The sequence below is a fragment of the Triticum urartu genome, chromosome 5 (assembly GCF_003073215.2).
Source record: "Triticum urartu cultivar G1812 chromosome 5, Tu2.1, whole genome shotgun sequence".
In the NCBI taxonomy this organism is placed as follows: domain Eukaryota; kingdom Viridiplantae; phylum Streptophyta; class Magnoliopsida; order Poales; family Poaceae; genus Triticum; species Triticum urartu.
In genome coordinates, this window is record NC_053026.1 from 50,913,710 (window position 1) to 50,932,981 (window position 19,272).

The following is a 19,272-nucleotide window of genomic DNA, read 5'->3' on the forward strand; positions in this document are numbered from 1 at the left end:
AAAAATTACCCTCTAAATATGTATGATCTATTAATGTGGAAAAGATAAGATTTATACGATCTTGTGATGTGGAAGAAATAAAAGCGACGGACTGCATAATAAAGGTCCATATCACAAGTGGCAATATATAAAGTGACATTCTTTTGCATTAAGATTTTGTGCATCCAACCATAAAAGCGCATGACAACCTCTGCTTCCCTCTGCGAAGGGCCTATCTTTTACTTTTATCTTCTACCTTAATTGGATGTAAGTTATCATGAACTATTATTATTGACATTACCCTTGAGGTAAAAAGTCGGGAGGCGAATCTATAAGCCCCTATCTTTCTATGTGTCCGATTAAAAATTTGAATCCATAAATATCACGTGAGTGTTAGAAATTGTGAAAGATTAAATGATAGTTGAGTATGTGGAGTTTGCTAAATCAAAGCTCTGACATAGACCCTTCCTGAAAATAAGATGAATTGCAATTGTTTGATGACTGAGAATATAGTTTGTTAGTTTCAAGAAAGTTTATGACCTATACTTTAACATATGAATAGATTGTTACTTGATCATTAAAAGTTTTATGAAGATGAGCTACTGATATGATATATAATGATGCTAGAAAAAGTGAGTGGAACTATCATTGATCAAACTTGTGCACTTGCTAGCATTCACACTTCATAAATTATTTCTTTTATCATTTACCTACTCGAGGACGAGCAGGAATTAAGCTTGGGGATGCTGATACGTCTCCAACGTATCTATAATTTATGAAGTATTCATGCCATGTTTACAATATTTTTATATGATTTTGGTATGATTTGATTAGAACTAACCCGGACTGACGCTGTTTTCAGCAGAACTACCGTGGTGTTGTTTTCGTGCAGAAATAAAAGTTCTCGGAATGCGATGAAAATCAACGGAGATTTTTTCTGGAAAATATGAATAATACTGGAACGAAAATCCACCAAAGGGGAGTCACGGAGGCCCCACGAGGGTGGGGGGCGTGCCCCTGCCTCATGGACTCCCCGAGGGCCCTCCTGACGTGAAATCAACGCCAACTTCTCCTATAAATACAGAAACCTCCGAAAATTAACCTAGATCAGAAGTTCCGCCGCCGCAAGCCTCTGTAGCCACGAGAAATCAATCTAGGCCCTCTCTGGCACCCTGCCGGAGGAGGCCATCATCACCGGAGGGCATGGAGGAGGATCCCGGAGGGGCCATCATCACCATGAAGGCCAAGAACCAAAGGGGGAACCTCTCCCCATCCAGGGGGAGGCCATGGAGGAGGAAGCACAAGGGAGAGAACCTCTCCTCCTCTCTTTCGGTGGCACCGGAGTGCCATCGGGAGGGGAATCATCGCCGCGGTGATCGTCTTCATCAACATCACCATCCTCATCTCTTTTACGCGGTCCACTCTCCCGCACCCCATTGTAGTCCCTACTTGAACATGGTCCTTTATGCCACATATTATGATCCAATGATGTGTTGCCATCCTATGATGTTTTGAGTAGATATCCTTTGTCTTTGGGTTGATTGGTGATCTAGATTGGTATGAGTTGTATGTTTTACTTTGGTGCTGTCCTATGGTGCCCTCCATGTCGCGCAAGCGTGAGGGATTCCCGCTGTATGGTGTTGCAATATGTCCATGGTTTGCTTATTGTCTGCGTTGCATGAGTGACTGAAACACAAACACGGGTAAGCATGACATGGCGTATGGGAATAAAGAGGACTTAATACTTTAATGCTATGGTTGGGTTTTACCTTAATGATCTTTAGTAGTTGCAGATGCTTGCTAGAGTTCCAATCATAAGTGCATATGATCCAAGAAGATAAAGTATGTTAGCTTATGCCTCTCCCTCATATGAAACTGCAATAGTGATTACCGGTCTTGTTAACAATTGTCTATGACAATTCCGCACACCAATCCGGCATTATTCCACACTCGCTATTTATAATATTTAGTAATATATTCTAACTTTATGATAACATCACCTACTTTTATATTTTAGCTCTCCGATATCATGCAAAGTTATCCTCTTCATACCCACAACGCAGTTTTATTTCTCGTTTCTAGTTGGAAGCAAACGTTCGGTGTATGTAGAGTCGTATTAGTGGCAGATAGGACTTGAGAGAATATTGATCTTACCTTTAGCTCCTTCTGGGTTCGACACTCCATACTTATCACTTCTACCTTTGGGAATTGCTACGATGATTCCCCGCACTTGGGGATTATCAGTACCCAACAGTTTCCTTTGGGTATCCCATGAAGACACATTTCTCCGATTTGGGTTCGAGCTTATCTGGTTGAAACTTTTTCACATAAGCATCATAGCCCAAAACTTTAAGAAATGATAGCTTAGGTTTCTTGCTAAACCACAGTTCATATGGTGTCGTCTCAATGGATTTAGATGGTGCCCTAATGAACGTGAATGCAGCTGTCTCTAATGCATAACCCCAAACGATAGTGATAAATCGATAAGAGATATCATAGATCGCACCATATCTAATAAAGTACGATTATGACATTCGGACACACCATTACACTGTGGTGTTCCAGGTGGTGTGAGTTGCGAAACTATTCCGCATTGTTTCAAATGAAGACCAAACTCGTAACTCAAATATTCTCCTCCACTATCAGATCGCAAAAACTTTATTTTCTTGTTACGATGATTTTCCACTTCACTCTAAAATTCTTTGAACTTTTCAATTGTTTCAGACTTATGTTTCATCAAGTAGATATACCCATATCTGCTCAAATCATCTGTGAAGGTCAGAAAATTACTAAACCCGCGGCGAGCCTCAACACTCATCGGATTGCATACATCAGTATGTATTATCTCCAATAAGTCAGTTGCTTGCTCCATTGTTCCAGAGAACGGAGTTTTAGTCATCTTGCCCATGAGGCATGGTTTGCAAGCTATCGTGGAATTGTCACGGCAGATGTCCTAGAGAAAGGACTTAGTCGTGGAGCCATCGCAACTAGGAAGCTTAAAGGGGTTAATCGGGACAAAGGACACGAGAGGTTTATACTGGTTTGCCCCCTTACGGTGAAGGTAAAGCCTAGCGCAGTTGATGTGGTATTGCTAGGTTTCGATGACCAAGGAGTGAATACGCTAGCTTGGCTCTCGATCTGTTGTTTCTTGCCCTAAGCCACCGCCGGGTCGTCCCCTTATATACACGGGTTGACGCCCTGTGGCCTACAGAGTCCCGACCGGCTCATACAACATGTCCGGCTCGGTGACGTATCTTACATGCCTTGCATTAAAAGTCTATTCATACATGGCGGTTTATACCCATGGGCCATAAGTCGCCTCCTGGCTTGGGCCTATTATAAGCCTAATCATAAACCGTCATCTTGTATACTCTTGGGCTTTATTCTTTTAAACTGCCATTGTAGTTGACCCGGCCCCTCCTGGGCGGGTCATTCCTGGTAGTCATATCCTCAACATTAGGCCCCAGGTTGATTTGAACTTTGTTCATGTCAATCTTCAACACTTAGAAAAAATCCATCTACCACTGCTGTGAAAACCTTCTAACCCGTCATGACGTCACCTCCGGAATTTTTGGAATCCCGCCACGACGTCATCTCAATGGATCTTTATCTTAATGTCTTTCCGAAAATCGAGGCGTCCATCTAGCTGGATAACTTTCATTTGCCTTCCTTGTTTTTCGCGCCTGCCTGTTCGCATATCTCCTTATAAATAGGCACGGCTGGTCTTTCTCATTCTTCTTCTTCCTTCTCTCGCAACCCCTTTGTCGCTCGAACTCCGCCGCCGCCGCAGCGCTCACCGTCATCCTCAACCTTGGCCGCTGCATCACCCCGAGCTTGTCTAGAGAACGACAGCGACCCTCCGCAGTAGATTTGCGTCCGTAAGTTTTTGCCTTTCCGCACCTTAGATCCGCATTAGAGTTTGCAAGTTCGTCTGTGTTCTTTGTTGTTTATCATGGATTCTTCGTAGTTTCTCCACTGCATCCTCTTTTGATCCAAAAGAAGTATGGAACTCCTGCGGTAGCTGTTCCGCATCCATCTGGATGCTAGTCGATCCCCTTTTCTTCCACAAAGACCTCCTTAGAACTGATGAACTCCTCTACACTAGTTTTTTAGGTCTAGATTTATTTTCCTTTTCTGAACAATCTTGATCCAAAATAGTAGCAGCAGCCTGTGAAACTTGTTTATGTCAGTACTTAGCCAATTTTTTGTCGTTGGCCTCTTTTGAATATCTTTTGTCACGGCGGCTTATCATGCCGGCTCATTTTTCCTTCATATATCATTAGCCCTTATTCAAGCCACCATTACACATCTGTATTGCAAACATTAACCTGTGATTCCACCATTTAATTTAAGTCGGTAAATTACTTCCTTTTTAGCTTGTCCTCTCACCATGCCGCCAAAGATGACGATAGTTTGCAATTGGGTCCCTTCCATAGTCACTAACGTCACTCTGAAGGATTTCGTTACCATTGGATATTTACCGGAGAAGAACATTATGTCTTACAGCGCTCCTGACCTGGACGAAGAAATACCTCAGCCCAAGGATGGCGAAATCATCGTTTTTACTGATCATATGAATCGGGGTTTTTCACCACCGACTCAAAATTCTTCAGAGATGTTCTACATTTCTTCAAGCTTCATCCACAAGACCTTGGACCCAATTCCATATCAAACATCTGCAATTTTCAAGTTCTCTGCGAGGTTTATCTTCAAGAAGAACCTACTGTTGAACTCTTCAGAGAGTATTTCTATTTGAACCGCCAGAATGAATGCACCAACGGCCCCAGTTTGGAACTTGGTGGAATTTCGATTCAACGCCGACAGGGTGCTGTCTTTCCTTAGTAGTCTTACCAAGCCATCCCAAGGATTGGAACCAAACTTGGTTTTATTGCAAAGACACGTCGCCAGCTGATGAAAAACCAATGTCGGGTTATCGCGTGGAGCGTCTTGAGTCTAAGTTTTTACTCCCTGACAAGCTTACTGCCGCTGAACATAAGAAGCTCATCCCAACCATCAAAAGGATTCAAGCCTTGTTGGGAAACGGCTTAACTGGAGTTGACTTGATCTGTTGTTGGATCGCATGGCGGGTCATCCCTCTGAGCCGCCGCTCTGACTTGATGTATAACTATGCTGGAGGACCAGATGACCCTCTGCGTCATAGTTCTCTACAACTGACTGAAGAGGCCATTGTTGAAATGTCAACCACCCTCGTAAACAGTAAATATGAGGACTGCAGTAAAGTTGGATCAAATCCTTCCTGCAAACTTAACCCGGCACCAGAGGTAAATCCCCTTGACCCCCTTTTTCCTTTAGTAGTTAAGTGCTTGCATGACTTTTAACCTGTTATTTGCCTACAGGCCAAATATGATCATGAAGCTGCCAAGAAGGCTAGAGCCACCGCCATAGCTGCCAAGAAGACAACCCGAAAATCTAAGAAGAAAAGAACTGCTTCTGATATGTTCAAGCTGGATGATGTTTCTGAGTCGGAGGTAGCCCTTGACTCTCTTGGCCTGCTTTTTAACAACCTTATTGACACTGACTATTGCCAGGATGACACGGGGGCCAGCCAGGCAGTAGAAGAAGAGGTAACTATTTTCTCCGACTCAGAACCTTTGCCACGACAGAAACCTCGACTGGTAACCCGGAAAGTAAGGTTTTCACACCCTTTGGCTTATTTGGATCCTCATTTTATTTTGAAAAAAACAGCAACATGAGAGCTGCCGTCAGGCCCGGACCAGTGATGACAATGAACTGCCCTCCGGCTTACCGAAAACTCCTCGGAAACGCTAGAATGAGGTTTCTTTCACCTTTGACTTTTGCTTTTGTCAATGAATCTACTTCCTTGCTCTTTTAAATTGTGATTTCACTTTTGCAGGAGGTCTCTCGTTCTTCTGGTGATTCCTCACAAACCCAACCACTACTAGGGAAAAGCCTATACACAGAATTTTACCAGGAGCGCTGTACAAAATCAAGCGCTGCTGCTACTTAGTAGCAGCGCGCGTAAATAAACCGCGCTACTGCTATGACTTTAGCAGTAGTGCGTACTAGCGAAAAGCGCTGCTGCTACGTTTGAACTGGGCGCACATGGCTAGCCCAACCTAGTAGTAGCGCGTATAATGGCCCAGCGCTACTGCTAACCTCCTTAGCTGCAGCGTGTATTCCAGAACGCGCTGTAGCTAACGTAGCAGTAGCGCCCTTTCTGGAACACGCTACTGGTACTTCTGACTTAACCACGCGGTTTGTCCTTCCCCACGGCCACTTCATCCCCCAAATCAACTCCACTCTCACCGCCGCCGTCGCCCCTCGGCCGCCGCACGCTCTCCCCACGCCGCCCCGACCCCAGATTCAACGCCGGCCCCGCCCCCAACCTCAACGCCGCCCGGGACGCCGCCCCCGACCCCGACCTCAACGCCGCCCCGGATGCCGCCCCCGCCCCCCTGACCTCAACGCCGCCCCGGAGCCCCGACCACGACCTCGACGCCGCCTGCCCCTCCCTTGTCGCAGGCACCCGAGGTGAGCACGCCTGCTCCTCCCTCTCCCCTACCTCTGCCTAGGGCTTCTACCTCCATCAAATTAGTTAGGGTGGAAAAGAATCGGATGTGGATGCGGCTCAAATGAGTTAGGGTTCATGTAAGGGTGGAAACGAATCAAATTTCTAAGATAAATCATAAAACGAGTAAAATTTGACCACTTATTTCACTTTATAGTTGGATAATTGGAATATCCGCTACCACTTTCCACCCCTATAGGTTGATCAAATTAGATGGTAATTAGGGCAGTAGTTCTTAGGTACTAATTAGTTAGTAAGAACTAGGTACTAATTAGGTACTAGAATATTTTTATTTATAGTAAGTTTATTTTTAGTAAGAACTAGTTGAATTAATAGAACTAGTTAGTAAGAACTTGTTGCTATTTTCTTAGTTAAAGCAATTTTCCCACATCGACATGGACGATGCCTATCCCGCATCCTCATCGTCGAGTCGGCGGAGGACGACACCTGCTTGACCAGATGGGCCATGTCCAGGACTGGGCTCCGCCAGGGTGGTACTGGGAGGCGCTACCTACCGGGGGGCGCAGGTTGGTGAGGAGCCAGCCTGTCGTTGACCCGAACCTTCTTTGGTGGCGGTCGCGTGGGCCAGTGACGGTCCAGAGGCTCGAGGACTCCGCGGAGGTGGTGCGTCACCTTGTCAGTGAGGAGGATGCGCACGTCCGTCGCTACTTGTTTGCGTTGGAGCACAGGTTCTCCAATACCTGGAAGGTTCTCCAGGGATCTCACTGGAGCTATGATCCCATGATGGTTCCTTCTCTGTGGGTGTCCACCGCCCGCGCCGATACCCGTCGTGTGCTAGGGTTTTAGTTGTACTAGTGATGTTATATGTATGACACTATTCGGGATGTATTAGTGATAATATTCGACGATGTACGGACGCATGACATAATTTACTTTTGCTTATTGAATGCATGCTAATCTGAGTCTTATAAGATATTTTGAAATGTATATCTTGTGTTGCTCAATATCCAAGTGGCCGGTCATGTTTGCAGGTTACACCTCCGAGTGGCCTATGTTTTGCCGGAGTGTTGATTCATTTCCGTTCCGGCAAATTTCAGGCGCTCGATATATCCTATTTTAGCAAAGGTCATGCCGTATTTTTCCGTGAATTTTGGCATGACTTTTGCTAGAATATGTAGGAAATATCGAGTGCCCCAGATTTGTGTGTTGAGTATCCTGGTAGTTGTCTTTTATCGATTTTCAATTAATGTTTTAACTATGAACATAGGAAATGTCTGACGACAAAAAGGATTTCGGTATTTGCAAATACTGCGAAGACGAGCGCGGCCTGTGCGACGGAATCTTCCTAGATGATGATAGGCGCTTCAGCATCAAGCTGGACGAGAACTTCGAAGTGGATACAGTAAGTCACAACGACAAGTCTTTTTTCGTAATTAAGCATGACATCTGCTTCATTTGCTTCAACTTATATATTTTTTTACTATTCTACTAGCGTATCCCCTGCCATGCAAGAGTTTTTGTATTGGATAAGATAGGTTTCAGTCATACTATGGAGGTAAAGAAAGTTTATTTGAAGACCGAGCACGGTTATATTTTCCATGCAAAATTATACAATTCAGACGACTACACCTATTTTGGATGCAAAATATGGCGAGCACTATGCAAGACTTATGCATTTCAGCCTGATATGGTTATCACCTTTGATATTCGTCCGGAAGATGATATTGAAGGTAATACCGACATCTGGGTCGATGTGCAGACGCCTCCAGTTACACCAAAATGTAAGTTTCTCAACCATATTTATGTCTTTGATATTGTTTATTCAAAAATAGTTGACAACTAATTTGTATTGTCAGCTTATTTCGGTGCAAGCAAACATGTCCAGCACATGGTAGACAGGACCTACTACTGTCCCGGGGCTGAACTAAACTGCGAGGAGCTAAGTCATTATGTTTCATGGCTTGAGGATCTTGATACCGTCAAGACAAATTTTCTTCCTGGACTTAGAAATCTTAGTACTGAAAATGTGCGACCAATAGTGTTTGTCATGAACTACGGTCACATCTATTTAGGAAGGATGGTAAGGTTTTTACTATTTGTCCTGAGTGCATCTTTTCCATACATTATTTGTGAAGCTAAACTTCATTGCTAAGTATGTGACCATACGATGTTCTTCAACAGGGACTCTCGATGAATGTTGTGCCTTATGGGATCGAGACTAAAGGTACCATGAGTATTATTAGCTTACGGCCAAGATATCCTACATGTTACTTTAGTGCATTCAAGATCAACGATGAATGCTTAATAGTGCAAGACTGGACCAGATATGTGATGGGGGAGCGCAGACAAGTACTAGGGGGCAGCAAACAGATGTGCTACCCAAAATTAGGAGACAGGTTCATCTGCATGCTCCAACTTGATCAAGGAGGAGAGCTACACATGTTTTATGTTGTTTTACCTAAGAGAGAGCAGCAGGAGTGATTAGCTAGAAATTAGTTTGAGGATGATGATGTGCTACACTATTACTATGATGATAAAATAGCTAGTGTTGGTGGTAATGACTGATGATTATTATTAGGTAGTGTTTGTGGTGATTAAATAAATATTGTTGGTGCTAATGATTATGATGATGATTAAATAGCTTGTGCTGGCGGATTAGATTCAAGTGGAGGCAACATGTGGTGCACATCAAAAGTACTACTAGTCCAAACTAGATCAAGTTTGGATTAGTAGTATACTTTTGACATGCACCACATATTGCCTCCACTTGAACCTAATCCACCTTCATTTGACACACTGTTATGGACATAATGATGTAAACCTCATAACTGGTATTGTACCAATATTTGTATGATGGCGCATAAATACACTAAAAAAATAAAAAATAAAAAAACAATACTAGTAGCGATGGAAAGAAAACACGCTGCCAGTAGTTACATTAGCAGCAGCGTGGGAGTGAACAAGCGCTGCAGCTATTTGTCCTAGCAGTAGCGCGTGCGGCACGCGTTACTGCTAAGCAATAGCTGTAGCGCCTTATTAGTAGCGCGCCTACCCGCGCTACTAGTGAGCACAAAACCAATGCTACTGCTAGGGTTTTCCCTAGTAGTGAACTTTCGGCTTTCAAGACTGCCCCTGGGTAAAGATAATTATCATTCTTCTATATCTTTACGTCCATATCATTATACTGACTCATCAAATTCCTCTTAGCGGTCAAGCAAAACCCAAGAAAGCCAGGGTGATTAAGCCGACTGAAAACCCGGACACCGCTGAACCGACATTGCCAACTCCTACCCCGGGACAACCTGAAGCACCAGAAGACTCTGCTGTCAACGTTCGAATAGATCCTCCTGAGCCATCTGTTGATGAAACTGTTCTCAACCCATCTACTGTTGAACCATCAAGCTTAGCTAACCCGCTGGCGACTTACGACAGTGACGTTTTGATCACTGGTAGTAGATTTGTTGAACCGAGCAACCCAACGGTACTGGCCAGACACTCCGCCAAGCAAGAGGCTTTGGAAAAGCAGAAAGTTCGCTTTGACATCTCTCACTATGCTCACCTGAGCATTAGTGATGTGCTATCTGGCTATCTTAGTCACGTGCATTCTAGCCGTGACTCTGAAATTGAGATGGTCAAACAACTGCAATTGAAATATGAGGTATGATCTTTTAGCTTTCATTAACTTATATGCTCTGCCAGCCCCCAAGTCTCCTGATTATGATAAACTTGAATGAACTGTAGACTTGTGATATATGTTGATGTTCTGACCTAGATTTTTCCAAGTCCGGTTTAGAATGGTTAACCGGAGTTATCTGATTAACATAGTTTCACCTGTAGTGCCCAAGGGCCGGCTTAATTCATCATGAATGAGCCGGTACTTAACTTCATAACTGTCTTGAATCAGTCCAAACTAATATTGTTATCTGACTCAAGATGAAAAACTTTCTGAATATCATGCATTAGCCCCCAAGTGCCAAGTGTTGTTACTTGTAAAACACTTGGGACTTTAATCATAGAAGAGTTATTTTGCATTTAAAAATTGCTTTGGCTGACATTAGCCCCCAAGTGCCGAGTGGTGTTGTGTTGCAAAGCACTTGGGACTTTAATCATTATGACCTTTATTGGAATAAATTTTTTGACACACCTGTGCATGTCTGTAGACCGCCATAACTGAATTGGATTCTCAACTGATTGATGCGAAAACCCGGTTGGCGGCTCAAGAGACTGAGATAAAGAATGCTGACTCCAAACTCCAGTTGAGCCTATCTGAAGTAGAGAAACTGAAGACCAGTTTTGATGTAGAGAAAAAAATCTTGGGCCGATGAAAAAACCTTGCTGATACAGCATGCTGAGACAGCCGAGGCGGCTCTCAAGGAGGTTACCACGGAGTTCACCAGTTTAAAGAACTGTGTGTCTCAGATGGTCTCTGCAATCTTTGGTGAGTCATTGTATTATTTACTTAAACTCTATTTTTGCCATAGATATAACCCGCCTGCTTAACCTTTGAAAATACTCATAGGTCCACGGAGCAGCAATCTGAGCCAAAACAACTTAATAAAACTCAAGGCGGTTTACACCCTGGTGGAGCAACTATACACTGGAGCTCAATGGGCGCTTGCCATTATTCCAGCCAACCAAGGACCAAACCTCTTGAGTGATGTCTTGAAGAAGTTATCTATCTTACCCGCCAGATTCCAAGAGGTCAAGCGGTCTTATGCAAGAGCCGGAGCTCTAACTGCTCTAAGCCGCTCCAAAGCCTGGGTGCCGGAGCTAGACCCGGTGGATGTAGCGAAGGGGTATCCCAGCTTTAAGGAAGACGGGACTCCGTTTGATCAAGAAGATTTTGTTGCTTGTGTGAGGGGAGTTCGTCCTCATGCTACCATCCTTGGCGACGAGACCAATATTGATAAGTATCAGCCGGGTTTTGATGTTGATAATAAAAAGATGGCACCTCCTTCGTATAAAGTGACAGATCTCTTCCCGCCGGTTCGCCAACACACCTTTGCCCCAGAAATTGACCCGTCTGGTCTAATTGATGATGAAGCTGAGTTCTTTGCTCTTCATGGCTTTGATTGGTCCAAGCCCAGTTTCCAACCAGTGGAGGAAGATGAACCAGCGAGGGAGGAGTCGTAACCATCCCAATAATCCGGCTAAGATTTAATGAACCGGCCTTAGCTTAAGATCTGCTTAGGAGAAAAAACAATTTTAACCTTTTGGGCTCCCAAGGCCTTGTAATAGGCTAGCTTAAAACTGCATGTTCTACCTATGCCGTCGCGCATATCATACTGCGTATGACATTTTTATCCGTCATGTCAATATATGCTTTATATCCTTTATCATTTCTATAGTGTTTAAATCTGTTCCTGTATGTAAAAGATGAGAAACTGTCCTGGCGGTTTATCGCTGGAAGGGTCAAAACACCCAATACATAACTATGAAATTACCATAACAGAATAACCAGGGCTAGATGTAAAGATAAATAAGGCTGGAAAGCCTTTGACTAAAGAAAAAACACAGATAAGTCTGTTTATGAATGATAATGTCATACCTGTGTTCTTTGATTCTGGACTGCCGGCTTATGTGACCCGGATAGTAAGGGTGACAACCCAATGTTTTTTAGAAGTCAATACTTCCATATGCCTGATGACTGTTATACATTGGCAACTTATTGTCAAAGAACCAAGCCGGTTTAAATTGAAACCATACTGACAGTTAGATTCTAGACAACAAAAAACCAGTAAAACAAAAGAGTATCTTTCAAACAATGTAAATCAAGCATAAAAAAAATTAGAGTCTTCTGATTCGAATATGATCAGTAAACCGGACCAAAGGGGTTAAGCTAGGATTCGAATATGATCATGTAGCCCCCAGTGGCTTTGGCGTTGCACCGATCAAGAGGGTATCGACATCTATGTTCTCTTTGGTTCGAATATGACCTATGTTTGAACAGGAAGCCCCCAAATGACCTTGAGAGTTTTTTAACGATGTTGATTCGAATACGATCAACGTCGGACCCAAAAGGGGTTGAGCTATGATTTGAATACGATCAGGAAGCCCCCTAATGAGTTTGGCAGTGTGCCGATCAAAAGGGTACCGACAGCTATGTTCTCTTTGGTTCGAATACGACCTATGTTTGAACAGGAAGCACCCTAGTGACCATAAGGTTTAATGGCTAGATTCGAATACGATCATGAGCCGGACCGAGAGGGTTAAGCTAGATTCGAATACGATCAGCCCCCAACTGGTCGTTTAATAATTAGAATAATAAAGATATGTGATCATCGAGGATGAAAAGGACAGAGGTCCTGCTTTATTACTTATCATAATATATACAACGTCAAAGTATGTACATTATGAGAGCCGGTGGCTCAAGTATAGTAAGGCCAAAGATGAGCAATATTCCATGGCCGGCGGGTCTCCTCCTCTGATTTATGTGAGTCTTTGTGCTCTCGAATATCGATAAGGTAGTATGACCCGTTGTTCAATTTTTTGCTGACCACAAAAGGTCCTTCCCAAGGTGGGCGTAGCTTGTGCGCATCAGACTGATCCTGGATGAGCCGGAGCACCAAGTCACCTTCTTGAAAGGTTCTGGATTTAACCCGGCGACTGTGATTACGGCGCAGGTCATGTTGGTAAATCGCTGATCGGGCCGCTGCCAAATCTCGCTCTTCATCTAATAAGTCAAGCGCATCCTAATGGGCTTGTTCATTATCAGCTTCAACATAAGCCGCAACGCGGGGTGAGTCATGATGGATGTCACTGGTCAGGACTGCTTCTGCTCCATAAACCATGAAGAAAGGCGTATAACCCGTAGACCTGTTAGGGGTGGTATTGATGCTCCATAGTATCGAGGGTAACTCTTCTACCAAACAACCCAGCATCCGTTGTAATGGAACCATAAGCCGGGGCTTGAGACCTTTTAAGATTTCATGATTTGCTCTCTCAGCTTGACCATTGGATTGGGGGTGAGCTACTGACGAAACATCAAGCCGGATATGCTCACTTTGACAAAATTCCTCCATAGCACCTTTGGATAGATTAGTACCATTGCCAGTTATAATGCTGTGTGGAAAGCCAAAACGAAAGATCACCTTTTTCATGAACTGAACCGTTGTGGCTGCATCACACTTACTAACCGGCTCTGCCTCAACCCATTTTGTGAATTTGTCAACTGCCACCAAAAGATGTGTCTTTTTATCTTTGGACCTTTTGAAAGGTCCAACCATATCGAACCCCCAAACTGCAAATGGCCAAGTAATTGGAATCATCCGCCATTCTTGAGCCGGTGATACGTCTCCAACGTATCTATAATTTATGAAGTATTCATGCTATTATATTATCCATCTTGGATGTTTATTGGGCTTTATTATGCACTTTTATATTATTTTTGGGACTAACTTATTGACCCAGAGCCTAGTGCCAGTTCCTGTTTTTCCCTTGTTTCAATGTTTCGAAGAAAAGGAATATCAACTGGAGTCGAAACGGAATGAAACCTTCTGGAGAAGTTATTTTTGGAAGGAAAGCAACCCGGGAGACTTGGAGTCCATGTCAAGGAAGATTCGAGGAAGCCACGAGGTAGGGGGGTGCGACCACCCCTCCTGGGCGCGCCCTCCACCCTCGTGGGCCCCTCGTGGCTCCCTTGACGTACTTCTTCCTCCTATATATCTCCATATACCCTAAAACGATCGGGGAGCACAATAGATCGGGAGTTCCGTCGCCAGAAGCCTCCGTAGCCACCGAAAACCAATCTAGACCCGTTTCGGCACCCTGCCAGAGGGGGAATCCCTCTTCGGTGGCCATCTTCATCATCCCGGTGCTCCCCATGACGAGAAGGGAGTAGTTCTCCGTCGGGGCTGAGGGTATGTACCAGTAGCTATGTGTTTGATCTCTTTCTCTCTCTCATGTTCTTGATTTGGCACGATCTTGATGTATCGCGAGCTTTGCTATTATAGTTGGATCTTATGATGTTTCTCCCCTCTACTCTCTTGTAATGGATTGAGTTTCCCCTTTAAAGTTATCTTATCGGATTGAGTCTTTAAAGATTTGAGAACACTTGATGTATGTCTTGTCGTGCGTATCTGTGGTGACAATGGGATATCACGTGATTCACTTGATGTATGTTTTGGTGATCAACTTGCGGGTTCCGCCCATGAACCTATGCATAGGGGTTGGCACACGTTTTCGTCGTGATTCTCTGGTAGAAACTTTGGGGCACTCTTTGAGGTTCTATGTGTTGGTTGAATAGATGAATCTGAGATTGTGTGATGCATATCGTATAATCATACCCACGGATACTTGAGGTGACATTGGAGTATCTAGGTGACATTAGGGTTTTGGTTGATTTGTGTCTTAAGGTGTTATTCTAGTACGAACTCTAGGGATGTTTGTGACACTTATAGGAATAGCCCAACGGATTGATTGGAAAGAATAACTTTGAGGTGGTTTCGTACCCTACCATAATCTCTTCGTTTTCTCTCCGCTATTAGTGACTTTGGAGTGACTCTTTGTTCCATGTTGAGGGATAGTTATATGATCCAGTTATGTTATTATTGTTGAGAGAACTTGCACTAGTGAAAGTATGAACCCTAGGCCTTGTTTCCTATCATTGCAATACCGTTTATGCTCACTTTTATCATTACTTACCTTGTTGTTTTTATAATTTCAGATTACAAATACCTTTATCTACCATCCATATTGCACTTGTATCACCATCTCTTCGCCGAACTAGTGCACCTATACAATTTACCATTGTATTGGGTGTGTTGGGGACACAAGAGACTCTTAGTTATTTGGTTGCAGGGTTGCTTGAGAGAGACCATCTTCATCCTACGCCTCCTACGGATTGATAAACCTTAGGTCATCCACTTGAGGGAAATTTGCTACTGTCCTACAAACCTCTGCACTTGGGGGCCCAACAACGTCTACAAGAAGAAGGTTGTGTAGTAGACATCAAGCTCTTTTCTGGCGCCGTTGCCTGGGAGGTGAGTTCTTGAAGGTATATCTTTAGATCTTGAAATCGAATCTTTTTTTTTCTTGTTTTAGCACTAGTTTAATTTATAAAAGAAAACTAAAAAAATGGAATTGAGTTTGCCTCATACACTTCATCTTTTTAATATCTTTCGTGAGTATGATGGAAAGGAAAAATTGTGCCAAAGTGTTAGAAGAAGAATGCATTAAAATGTTTGGAACTAAATCTTTGAATGATGAGCATGATTGCGATGTTGTTAGTATGAATTCCTTGAATATCTATGATGCTAATGATATGCAAAGCCACAAGCTTGGGGAAGCTATGTTTGACGAAGATGATATCCCCCCCCCCCCAAGTTTTGATGAGCAAATTTATTATGATGAAAGAATGCCTCCTATCTATGATGATTATTGTGATGACACGTATGCTTTAAAGAACAATGATAACCATGAAACTTGCCGTCTTGATCTTAATTTTCAATCACATGATAGTTATTTTGTTGAGTTTGCTCCCACTATTCCGAATGAGAAGAATTTTGCTTATGTGGAGAGTAATAAAATTTCTATGCTTGTAGATCATGAAAAGAATGCTTTAGGTGCTGGTTATATTGTTGAATTCATTCATGATGCTACTGAAAATTATTATGAGGGAGGAATATATGCTTGTAGGAATTGCAATAATACCAAGTTTCCTCTCTATGTGCTTAAAATCTTGAAGTTTTGCTTGCTTTACCTTCCTATGCTAGTTGATTATTGTTCCCATAAGTTGTTTGATCACAAAATCCCTATGCATAGGAAGTGGGTTAGACTTAAATGTGCTAGTCATATTCTTCATGATGCTCTCTTTATGTTTCAATTCTTATGTCTTATGTGAGCATCATTGAATTCATCATGCCTAGCTAGGGGCGTTAAACGATAGTGCTTGTTGGGAGGCAACCCAACTTTATTTTTGTTCCTGTTTTGTAATAAATTATTCATCTAGCCTCTGTTTAGATGTGGTTTTATATTTTAATTAGTGTTTGTGCCAAGTAGAACCTTTGGGAAGACTTGGGTGAAGTCTTTCTGATCATGCTGTAAAAAACAGAAACTTTAGCGCTCACGAGAATTGCTGACATTTTTTATTGAAGAGTGATATTTAGTTAATTCTTTTTTAAGATGATTAATAGACAAATTACTCAGGCCCACCAATTTATTTGAGAATTGTATTAGTTCCAGAAGTGGTCAAAACCTACAGATTACTACAGACTGTTCTGTTTTTGACAGATTCTGTTTTCATCGTGTTGTTTGCTTATTTTGATGAATCTATGAGTAGTATCATAGGGTATGAACCATAGAGAAGTTGTAATACAGTATATATGACACCAATATGAATTTAGAATGAGTTAATTATAGTACCTAAGTGGTAATTTATCTTCTTATACTAACGGAGCTTACGAGTCTTCTGTTAAGTTTTGTGTTGTGAAGTTTTCAAGTTTTGGGTAAAGATTCGATGGACTATGGAATAAGGAGTGGCAAGAGCCTAAGCTTGGGGATGCCCAAGGCACCCCAAGGTAATATTCAAGGACAACCAAGAGCCTAAGCTTGGGGATGCTCCGGAAGGCATCCCCTCTTTCGTCTTCGTTCATCGGTAACTTTACTTGGAGCTATATTTTTATTCATCACATGATATGTGTTTTGCTTGGAGCGTTAATTTATTTTGTTAGGATTTGCTTTCTGTTATTTAGAACAATGTGTTGCATCTTTTATTTCAATAAAAGTGGCATTGATAGCCTTTACTATGCCTATTTTACTAGTCCACATGTTACTGTTTGAAAACAGAAAGTTTACCGCTGTTGCAATAATTCCCTAGAAAAGTCAGAATGTGATAAAATGTTGAAACCTTTTGCATATTAAGCTCTGATAAATTTAATACAGTGGTAATTTTCTTTCATAATTTTTGGATTTAGGGAAGTATGGATTTTGCTGCACTCTTTACAGACTGTCCTGTTTAGGCAGATTGCTGTTATGTTTGCATTGTTTGCATATGTTTGCTTCTTTAATGATTCTATTTAGGATAGGACTATTAAATATGCAGAGGCATTTAGTATGCAACATTGAATGATAATTTTAGTGATTTGCTACATCAGAGTATGATAAGGTTCTTGCATTGGTTTATACTAACTTATCTCATGAGTCCTTGTTGAGTCTTGTGTGGATGAAGCTTTTGAGATTTAGGGAGACCGTGATATGAGAGGAATTAAGGAGACACAAAAGCTCAAGATTGGGGATGCCCAAGGCATCCCAAGATAATATTTCAAGAAGTCTCAAGCGTCTAAGCTTGGGGATGCCCCGGTTGGCATCCCACCTTTCTTCTTCAACAAATATCGGTTAGTTTCGGTTGATCCTAAGTTTTTGCTTCTTCACATGATGTTTGACATTCTTAGAATGTCATTTTATTTTGCTTTGCTTTCTGTTTGAATAAATTATCAAGATCTGAAATTATTAAATAAGAGAGTCTTCACATAGCTACATAATTATTTAAACTACTCATTGATCTTCACTCATATCTTTTTGGAGTGGTTTGTCATTTACTCGTGTGCTTCACTTATATCCTATGAGTAAATAGTTGAATGAGCGAATATCATAAATCTGAAAATATATATGTTTCATATGCTTATCCCATGGGGAGTGATGACTTCACATATAAGAAGTAGAAGTGGTAAATTTATTGAAGGTTAGCAAACATTGTATTGGTCACTTGAACAATTCATGAAAGAATATTGAAGGAAGAGGGATTTCATATATAAATATACTATCTTGGACATCTTTTGTTGTTGTGAGCACTCATTAAAATATGACATGCTAAAAGGTTGAGGTTGGACAAGGAACACAACATAATGGGTTATGTTTTCTTATATCTGAAATAAAGTATATTGTCATGGATCATCCAACATGTTGAGCTTGCTTTTCCCCCTCATGCTAGCCAAATTCTTCGCACCTAGTTGAGATACTACTTGTGCTTCCAAACACCCCTTAAACCAGTATTGCCATGAGAGTCCACCATACCTACCTAAGGATTGAGTAAGGTCCTTCAAGTAAGTTTTCATCGGTGCATGCAATAAAAATTGCTCTCTAAATATGTATGATCTTTTAGTGTGGATAAAATAAGCTTTATACGATCTTGTGATATGGAAGCAATAAAAGCGACGGACTGCATAATAAAGGTCCCTATCACAGGGGACAATAAAGTGACCTTTCTTTTGCATTAAGATTTTATGCATCCAACTATAAAAAGCGCATGACAACCTCTGCTTCCCTCTGCGAAGGGCCTATCTTTACTTTTATCTTCTACCCTTATGCAAGAGTCATGGTGATCTTCACCTTTCCTTTTTACATTTTATCCTTTGGCAAGCACATTGTGTTGGAAAGATTCTGATATATATATATATATATCCAATTGGATGTAAGGCATCATGAACTATTAATGTTGGCATTACCCTTGAGGTAAAAGGTTGGGGGCGAATCTATAAGCCCCTATGTTTCTCTATGTCTGATTAAAACTTTGAACCCATAAATATCGCGTGAGTGTTAGAAATTGTGAAAGATTAAATGATAGTTGAGTATGTGGAGTTTGCTAAGTCAAAGCTCTGACATAGACTCTTCCTGAAAATAAGATGAATTGTAATTGTTTGATGACTCATAACATGGTTTGTTAGTTTTCAAGAAAGTTTACGATCTATACTTTAACATCTAAATAGCTTATTACTTGATCATGAGAAGCTTTATGATATGAACTATTGTTATGATATAACGATGCTAGAAAAGGTGATTGAAAT